We start from the raw sequence: 9,645 nt of genomic DNA, 5'->3' as shown, positions 1-9,645 counted from the left end.
AAAAAAAAAAAAAAGAAGAAGAAGAAGAAGAAGAAGAAAACCAAACCCTGTGTTTAAGGGTCTCACTGAGGAAAATGGGGAGGGGGCTTCCGGGAGGGTGGTGTCTTTTTAGAACTGAGGCACAGCCTTGGAACACTTGAGTGATCCCCTTAAACACATGACTTTTAGAGCCCACATTCATGTGCCATCTGTACCTGGCACCAGGTGGATGAACAGTCCTGGGCGCGAGTCTGTGTCTCCATCAGGAAGTGAGAGGTGGCCCCCTGTGGTATCTAGGGTTCCTTTGGGCTCTTGTGGGCTCTTCTCTTGATCATACCCATGCTGTGATGTATGAGCTTGCTGTTCTCTGCATCTCTGGACCACCCTTCCCGTTATGCTGTCTCCTGATGTCCACCTTCTTCAGTGAGTTCAGGTGCATCACTCTCAAGATGGGAGAACAGAATTTAAGAGGCTTTTTTTTTGTTTTCTTTTCTTTCATTTTTTTCCTTTCCCAGCAATGCCATCTTGTTATACTGTACATCTGGGAAGTGTGGATTGGGTAAAACCGAGTCTCTGTGCAAGGATTAGTGGGAGGAGCTAGAGGAAAAGGTGTGCTGCTCTCTGGAGAGGGCCGACATGAAAGGAACTGTCAGGGAATATGTAGGAGTTTGATGAAATTCACAGCCGCCTTCTGAAAGCTTGGAGGTGACCAGCTCCATCTGGATCCTGTGCTTGTCTCCTGGCTGCTTTTGTACATGACCCTGCCTTATCTTTGCTCTTTCAGTCAGAGGGCCTACAAAGCCACAATTAAGGAAGAGTCCAAGTTCGCTCTGGGCAGAAACAACTGGAGCACATACTTCCTTAAGAAATAGCTTACATTCCATCTAAGGTTTTATATCTCTCTTCCTGCAGAGATTTAGGGGACAGGACATTGGTGCATCTGAGCCCAATCTCTGGATATAGGGTCACACAGCAGTTATCTACGGACCTTGATGCTATCTTTGATCTTCTTCCCTCTGGTCTTTGGAACATAGGTCCAAGCTTCGGATCCCTGGCCAGTTCTCTGGGGAAAAGTGCTTTGGAAGGTGGCCTAAAAATGTGGGCTAGCAGTAGCAGCTTTATTTTAGCTTCCTTAGTGAATGGACCCACCCTCCCACCCAGATATTTGACCTGCCTAAACTAAAGGTTACAGAATTCCTAGGGGAAATGGATGCCTCACGTCTAAGTCCTAACTAAGAAAACCACCAGAATAGAGCCTCCATTTCTCCCATCTTGAAAGCAACAGTATCCCTTGCTTTGCAGTTGCTGTACACAGACATTTCTGGTCTCAAGTGACCCTCAGTACCTGTCTTCATTTTATAAAAATCTTGTGGCACTAAGCATTAAACCCTTTCCCATGCTGGACAAGCACTGTATCACTGACTTACAGCCCTAACAGTAGGTCTGTCTTGAGCGGGAGAAGAGGAGAGTCAAGACAAATGGGACTTTCAGGAAGACCAGAGATGAGATGGAGTCTGGAGTGCAAGCAGGGTGCTTCAGATCTGCAAATCCCATAAACACTTTACAAGTGTCATTAGTCAGGTGGTCCAGCCTCAGGCTAAATGTTTGGTACTGATAGCTGTTACTGTTGTATTGCGGGGTTGTTTAAACCAACAAAGATAGTGTTTCCTCTGTTCAACCCTGGTTATCCCTCATCACCCACAATATGAAATATTCTGAGAAGGGTCTAATATTTTCATGCTTGAGAATTTATCTATGTGAACATACAAAAACTGGTTAAAGCATTTCCTTATTCAATCAACTACAAAAGGTAAGACCCTGACGACTCACAGTGGGAACTTATAGTTGATGTAGTAAAGAAAAAATAATGTCAATTACATCTCAGGTGATTACATGTTGTAAAGTCTGCTCATTCCTGTGTGCATGTTGGAGAGTTGAGGTCCTTACGTCAGCTTTCCTAGGGAAAACAAGTTACATGTCAAGAATAAGAAGTCTGCAGTAGTACAAATGGCTAGGTAGATTCTCTTGGGGCTTAAGCCCTCAGGCTCTAGAGTGAACACTGGCTTGCATCCTCTGACTATTAGGAATGAGTACAGTTAATCAAATCACCTGGATCTTCAAATGTAGGATGACTGGGAACTAGTAAAGAAGAACTTACTTCTAGTTCTCTCACTGTATGACCTAGACAGCTTCCATGGGCTATTCTCCTTGCTATGAGAATGTATGTCTCAGCATCCCAAATTCTGGATGAGGGATGATGCTTTAAAATGGTCAGCAACTTGGTAGGACCCACAGCTAGGACATGGTAGCTTAGGACCAACTGTCAAATCATCTACCCAGAGTTCAGGTTCCCCTCAGCCTTCTTTCCAGACCTCTACAGCTGGGGATACTCTGGTGGAAGGTAACCTGGTGTGTCCTACAGCCTTTGGTTGACAACATACTAATTTCTGTGGTGGGAGAGTGGGCGAAGGGCTGAGGACTATCAGATCTAGCTGAGCATGGCATCACTCAGCACCACCAGCTGTCTGGGTTGGGAGAAGCTTGGGCTGTGGCTCTTGGTGATGCCAACAGAGGTCCTTCACTTGCCCATAGCTAGTCTGCCAGAGTAAATTAGGAAAAGTCCAGAGTCTGTGCCAGAGCCTGCCCTCACCTTGCCTTCTACTCCATGTTATACTGCCCCTTAGTGGGAGGACAAGGAACTGTCCACATTACACCCAAGTTTGGGGCTAAAGACACCAAAAGATAACAGACATGATTCCAAAGAGGGTATGGGAAAACCAACAACTTGATAATCATTTCTAGAATTTATAGGTATATAAAAATGAGTATTCGTATCTTACATGTTTTATTCTAAAACAGCAGTGACTATGTATAAGTACATTAAAAAGTTAGTAGTAAACTTATTTACTGTCCCCCAAATACCATTTACAAACCCCACAAAATGTCATCTATAGTTCAAATTTCTCAAAAACCAGAACTCTCTGGGACTCGTTGTTGTTTCATTTTTTGTTTTTGTTTTTGTCTTTTCTCCCTTGCTCTCTTGCAATAGTAACTCAATTCCAATTAGCTTTCTGAGTTTTCTTCACCAGCTTCTAGGAGTTTTCATGGTTGAGGAGACAGCATGTGGGTGAGCAAGACAGATATGGTAATAACAGAGGTTTAACCAGCACATTCCAATGACGGAAACAGAAGGCATGAGATTTTCTGATAGTCAGAGCCTGTCGTAGGAGACTACAGGAAACAGTTTTAACTCTGTTTTACATCATTAGTCCTTGAAATGAAGCCAGTGTTTCAACTACAAGTCTATAAAGCACACTAGATTTTTGGTAGAAAGTTTTTATTCAGATAAAAGGTAATATGTGCTGTAATCCAAGAGATTAAGAAAAGGAATAAAAACTAAATTTTAAAAGCTCTGGTTCTGCCAATAAGCTGGCCCCATGGCCTCTGATGAGTTCCTGAGCAAAGCTAGCTCATGTCCTGGGCTCTCTGGGGGCGTTTTCCAACTCTGCGGTAACTATGAATCCATGAATCTGGAAAAGGGAGAGAAAGTGTTTCATGAGATAAAAGACCAACACAATTTCACTACATCTAGTATACCTTACTTGTCTCTGAAGAGCCTTTATCCTCTGGTTAACTACATTGTAGAAAAGTTCCCTGTAGAGAGGGCATACCTTTCTAGGGGAACACTGGGGCTCCAGCATGGACCTAAAAGTCCAGTGAAGCCTCAGTTCCCACCACAGAATGGCAGGGTCTGTCTGCCAGCTGTCAGATCCTACACTGATGTTTCTTTTTCTGACCAGATTCTAGCTGGAATGAAATCGCTTTGAAGAGCGATCCCTGAGCCTTGGACTATTTAATGCCCCAGGAAACTGTCATTTCCCTTCTCTGGGAAGTATTCCTTCCTCCCTCACGCTTGTTTCACTGTTCTGGCCTGTCATGTGTTTAGAAACCATTCTACCCGTGAAACGGTACCCTTGATTATGCTCTCTCTATTTTAATCTACCTTGGTGATTAATGCTGAATTTTAAGAAGGAATTTGAACAAAGAGCACAAGGGCTCATACAGAAGTGTTAACAGTGATGGAGCTAACTGTGCAATGGAGCATTCCTTTTAGAAGATTCTGGTGTGTTGAAGACAGTGTTGATTGGATTGCAAGGCTTATTTTTAGTCCATTTCATGCTACATTGATTTTGACAAAGATGTCGTGATTTATTACTTGAATAAATAACGGTTGAGATAGCAGAATGGGTTTCAACTTTCCCTCCTCTCGGAATTTGCCTTCCTATCTCCATGACAACACACTCTCTTCCTCCCTTCCATTGACATTCACACAAAGTCTGTGGATGGTTGTATGAATGCTATCGTCAGTCTACCTACAGGAAGAAGAGGGCAGAACAACCAGGGCTCCCTTATAGCTGTGTGTCCCTGTGTTATGGAGAAAAGCAACCAGACTGCCATCTGAGACCCAAGGATTCTAGCTTTCTTTATAATTCAAAGTAGCAAAGGGAGGGCAAATGGCTTCATTCTGGATCTGAGCTCCATGGCTGTCCTGTGGGAAGATTAAGTTGTCTGGTTTGGTTTCTCCTTTTCCAACTCTACTGATCTAAGACCACCCAGGATTGGAGCTGTAGGTTTTAGTGGGACAGCTCCAAAAGTCCATATATTGAGAAGTCTCTCTGTGTTAGAAATGTCCTTTGTTTGTACGATCAGATGGCTCTCCAGTCTACATTAGGCACAAAAGGCAGATATAGGTAGCAAGCTCCATGAATGCCCCCAATCTCTGTCAGAGTATTACAAAATGACAATGCAGTTTGTAGAAATATCTTGTGTGATCCTCTCAGATTTTAAGGACACCAGATTTTATGACCTCCAGAAAGATTGTTTTGAAATCACGTCCTTGAATTAACCAGTATGTTAGCCTCAGCTGTGGTTCCACATACTTGTAATCCTAGCAGTAAAGAGGCCGAGGCTGGAGGACTGCTTCAAGTTCAAAGCCAGCCTAGGCTACATAACAATAGCATCAAGAAAACAAACAGTGTTAGCCTCAAATCATTTCCTGTTGCACTGTTGTGATTTGTAAATAAATGTTTTCTTATTGGGGCACTAGTTATTGAATGAAAAAGAAGGAATAGAAAAGGAAGGCTATAACTCCTCCTAGGTATGGTGGAGAAAACAAGGTTACTGTAGATAAAAGGGAGAGCATAGCCAGAGACAGAGACATCTGGGAGAGTCTAGAGTGAGCATGTCCCTCATCTGAACCATGTGAGGACAGGGAAGGCAAAGCCAGGAGAACAAAGGTAGAAGTAAAAAGGACCAGGTAACTAAAATAGCTGGATTATATAGAAAAGGGCAGCCCAGTCCCTGGACTGGAGATTAGGGTAGGGAGGGGGTAGGGCATGCCAGCCATACCCAGTAACAGGTAGGGACTGGGGAGATGCTGGGAGACTGTGGAGCCTAGGTCAGCTTTGATATGTTAAATAAGTACTCCAGTTATTTTAAGACCTAACAATTATTATATAGTAAACTTTTATCCTTTAAAGATTGTGTGTGTGAGTGTGTGTGTGTGTGTTTGTGTGTGAAAATGTAAAGATACTATAAGACTTGCACATACATAAGTGCTTATGTGAAAAAGAGTTGGATAGCTGGTAGATTACTGTCATGGATTCTGCGTATAGTCTCTACATCCTTACATCAATTCGCTGGGACACCTGACCCAGTGTTTCCAAAGCCAGAAGAAGAAAAAGTGAAGAAAAACTGCCTCCCTTGAGTTGATTTACACCAGTTTCTTAAACTGAAGCATTTCAGTGAACAGCGAACATTAAGCTGTGGCGAGGCGGATAGTTTATGGCATTGGCTGCTGGGAGAGTGCAGTTTTAGGGCGGTCACTCACCCTCATTGATGGGCATTTGTAGCTGTGGCTCCTTTTTATCTACCCGTTGTGCTGTGTGCTTCCTGTGATTATATTTAGCTTTTCTTGGATTTTAACTTTCAGTTTCCAGAATGTATAGCTTACATTAACCTTTCAATTGCTAGGTCCTGGAGATTATGAGATTAAAATCCTGGTGCATTTTAATCCAGTACTTACCTTTTTTCTTTCTTTCTTTCTTTTAAAATGTCATTTTAGCTGTAAGAGGCTTGGTTAATCTTCACTGAGTCTTCAACTTAAGTGTATGGTGCAGTGACCTTTGACAAATCAGTCCACTTGTCTCATGTCATAAGCAGAAGGATCTCAGGAGAATCCAGTTGTATATTCTCAGTCTTTTGTGATGAAGATCCAGTGCCCTAAGCAATAGCACAGATTACAAATAGTAAATAAAAACAAGTAGTAACAAAATGGTGAAGAGTATAAAAGTCAAGATCAAGAAAAGTTCAAGTTGCGATTAAAATGAAAATTACATGCCAGAAAGGGCCACAATGCTAATGTATTTAAAAGTCAGATGTGGAGCTTCTATCTGCTCAAGCTAAGAAATGCATGCTTAGCATCATTGGTCTTACTGTGAGAGAGAAAGGAGAAGAAAGGAGTAGAGTCATTAATAAAAATTACTTCTATTAGAAATAAAAATGTTTGCCCTCTAAATTGTTGGAGAGATGGTTTTGTAATTAAAAGTACTGCCCGTTAGCCTGATGACCTGCACATGATTCCCAGGACCTATGTGATGGAAGGAGACTTCCACCTCTGACTGCCATACACATGCTATGAACACATCATACACACACACACACACACACACACACACTACATACTCATACCCACATCATACACACACCCAGCACACATATACAATATACACATATACTATACTACATACCCACATCTACACACTATACACATATACTATACTACATACCCACATCTACACACTACACACATATACCATATACATGTCACATACACATACCATACATACACACCATATACACATACTACATACACACTACACACACACCACATATATACTATACTACACATATACCATACATATATACTACACATACACAACCACACACCATACCACAAATGCACACACACACACATACCACATAACATATATACACACCACATACAAAAACCACACATACCACTACACACACATAACACACATACCACACACACACACACACACACACACACATACTGCAAATGTACATCACAGGATGTACACCACACATATACCTATGTAAAATGAGTAATTCAAAAATATTTTGTATAAAAATATTTTTATTTTTCCCATTTTATTAAAAATAGATTCTTTTATTATACAATATATCCTGATTACAGTTTTTAGTTCCTCTACTTCTCCCAGTTCCTCCCTACACTCCCTCCTATCCAGATCTACTCCCTTTCTGTCTCTCATTAGAAAAGTACAGGCTTTGAGTCAGACATGCTGGTGGAATCTTTAACCCAATACCAGCCCTTGGGAGGCAGAAGGAGATGGGCCAGCCTGGTCTACATGGTGAGTTCCAGGATACTCTGAGCTATATAATGAAACCCTGTTTCAGAAAGGAGAGAGGAGAAGGAATAGGAGGAACAGGAGGAAGATGAGAAAGAGGAGAAAGCAGGCTTCTAAGAGGTAGCAACAAAATATAACAAAATAGAATATAAGCTAAAACAAAAAAAGATCACATCAAAAGTAGAACAAGGCAAATTAGGAAAAAGAAAGAATCCCAAAAGAAGGCACAAGAATCAGAGACCCACTTGTTCACACAGGAAACCCACAAAAAATACTAAACTGAAATCAGAGACCCACTTGTTCACACAGGAAACCCACAAAAAAATACTAAACTGAAAACTATATATATATATGTAGAGGACAGGGTGCAGAATCACATCAGCCCTGTGCTTGTTGCATCAGTCTCTGGAAGTTCATAAGAGCTCTACACAGCTGATTAGGAGGTCCCTGTTCTGTGGTGTCCTCCACCAGCCCTGGCCCTTATACTCTTTCCACCTTCTCTTCCTGGGGTTGCCTGAGCTCTGAGGGGAGGGATTTGATTCTCTCTCTCTCTCTCTCTCTCTCTCTCTCTCTCTCTCTCACACACACACACACACACACACACAGACATCTGGCTGCGGGTCTCTGCATCTGTTCCCATCTGCTGCAGAAGGAAGCTTCTCTGATAATGGCTGAGCCACTAATCTATGAGTATAACAAAAAAGCATTAGGGATGATTTTATTGTTATGTTCTTTTAAGTTTTATTGCATTATGATGAGAAAAGTTACATGATTTAAATTTATCTGAATTTGTTAACATTTAAAAACATATTTTAAGTAAATAGAATTAAATCACATTCTTGTTTCCCTTTTGTACCCCAACTCCTCCCAGAGACCCCCCTTCAATACCTACAATATCTTTTTTGTCATATTCTTTAAAACTTATAAAATATTGTAACAATAAAAATGAGTATTGTAAAAGTTGTTTGATATAAAACAACAATCAATTTAACAGTCTTATGTAGATGCTTGTCTACAGCAATACTGAAAATACATGTTTTTCTCAATATAAATTTTAATAACTCCAAATGTATTAACTGTATATTTAAAAATAATACATCACTACTAATATTTCCTTAAATGAACATAAATATATAAAGTGTTGTTGTTTGTTTGTTTGTTTTATATTTAGTAGAGCTTAAAATCTTGGCTCTTACTATGGTAACTTGATACAAGAGTTACAAACTTCAAGCAAAGCATTCAGTCTCACTCTTTGTAGTTCTCTTACAAGCCACCTCCCAATTTAATTGTCTACATTTCCTTTGGGTATATAAATACTTTTAAAATATGTAAGCTGTTCTGAAAACCATAGTATAGGGTAAAAACATGAAATAAACAACACTACTAATAGAGAGGCTGAGATAGGGGAAGCAAGATTTCAAGACCATTATGTTGTACACAGCAAGACACTGTTACAAACAAACAAGCTGAAAGTGTATATGCGATTGTATAATATTGGACCTATTTCTCCAATTACCAAATTAGAGAGACCATTGGATGACAGTCAATAAATTTCTAATTCCTCATTTTTTGGATTTCAATCAATTAGGATATGTTGGTAATATTAATTTTCATATTAAGATATTAAGAAAAAATAATTGTCACTTCCTGTTGTTTTTGTTGTAAGAGGTGGAATTAGGTTGTGTGGATTTGTTGAAGGATTACTTTCTTGCTTCTTCTAGAGTAGTTTTGCTCCTTATGTTGGTGTTTTCCACCTATTATCCTTTGTAGGGCTGGATTTGTGGAAAGATATTGTTTAAATTTTGTTTTGTCATGAATATCTTGGTTTCTCCATCTATGGTAATTGAGAGTTTTGGTGGGTATAGTAGCCTGGGCTGGCATTTGTGTTCTTGCAGGGTATGTATGATATCTGCCCAGGATCTTCTAGCTTTCATAGTCTCTAGTAAGAAGTCTGGAGTAATTCTGATAGGCCTGCATTTGTATGTTACTTGGCCTTTTTCCCTTACTGCTTTTAAAATTCTTTCTTTGTTTAGTGCATTTGGTGTTTTTATTATTATGTGATAGGAGGGATTTCTTTTCTGGTCCAGTCTACTTGGAGTTCTATAGGCCTCTTGTATGTTTATGGGCATCTCTTTCTTTAGGTTAGAGAAGTTTTCTTCTATAATTTTATTGAAGATATTTACTGGCCCATTATATTGGGAGTCTTCACTCTCTT

At 40.3% G+C, this 9,645-nt stretch overlaps 1 protein-coding gene and 1 long non-coding RNA gene across 3 annotated transcripts in view; one reads left to right on the top strand and one right to left on the bottom strand.

The window, feature by feature from the left end:
- Positions 1-9,645, top strand: part of Psd3 (pleckstrin and Sec7 domain containing 3) — a 534,828-nt gene that overhangs the window by 95,624 nt on the left and 429,559 nt on the right. The gene's annotated exons all lie outside the window — the stretch shown is intronic.
- On the bottom strand, positions 3,310-6,224 carry LOC116069405. Its single transcript, XR_004110015.1, has 2 exons — positions 6,065-6,224; positions 3,310-3,509 (listed from the first exon to the last, which is right to left on the bottom strand). It is a non-coding gene; the product is annotated as an uncharacterized LOC116069405 (long non-coding RNA).

The sequence above is a fragment of the Mastomys coucha genome, unplaced genomic scaffold (genome assembly GCF_008632895.1).
Source record: "Mastomys coucha isolate ucsf_1 unplaced genomic scaffold, UCSF_Mcou_1 pScaffold22, whole genome shotgun sequence".
In the NCBI taxonomy this organism is placed as follows: domain Eukaryota; kingdom Metazoa; phylum Chordata; class Mammalia; order Rodentia; family Muridae; genus Mastomys; species Mastomys coucha.
Note: the sequence above shows the minus strand (reverse complement) of the source record. Positions and strands in the feature narration are given on the sequence as shown.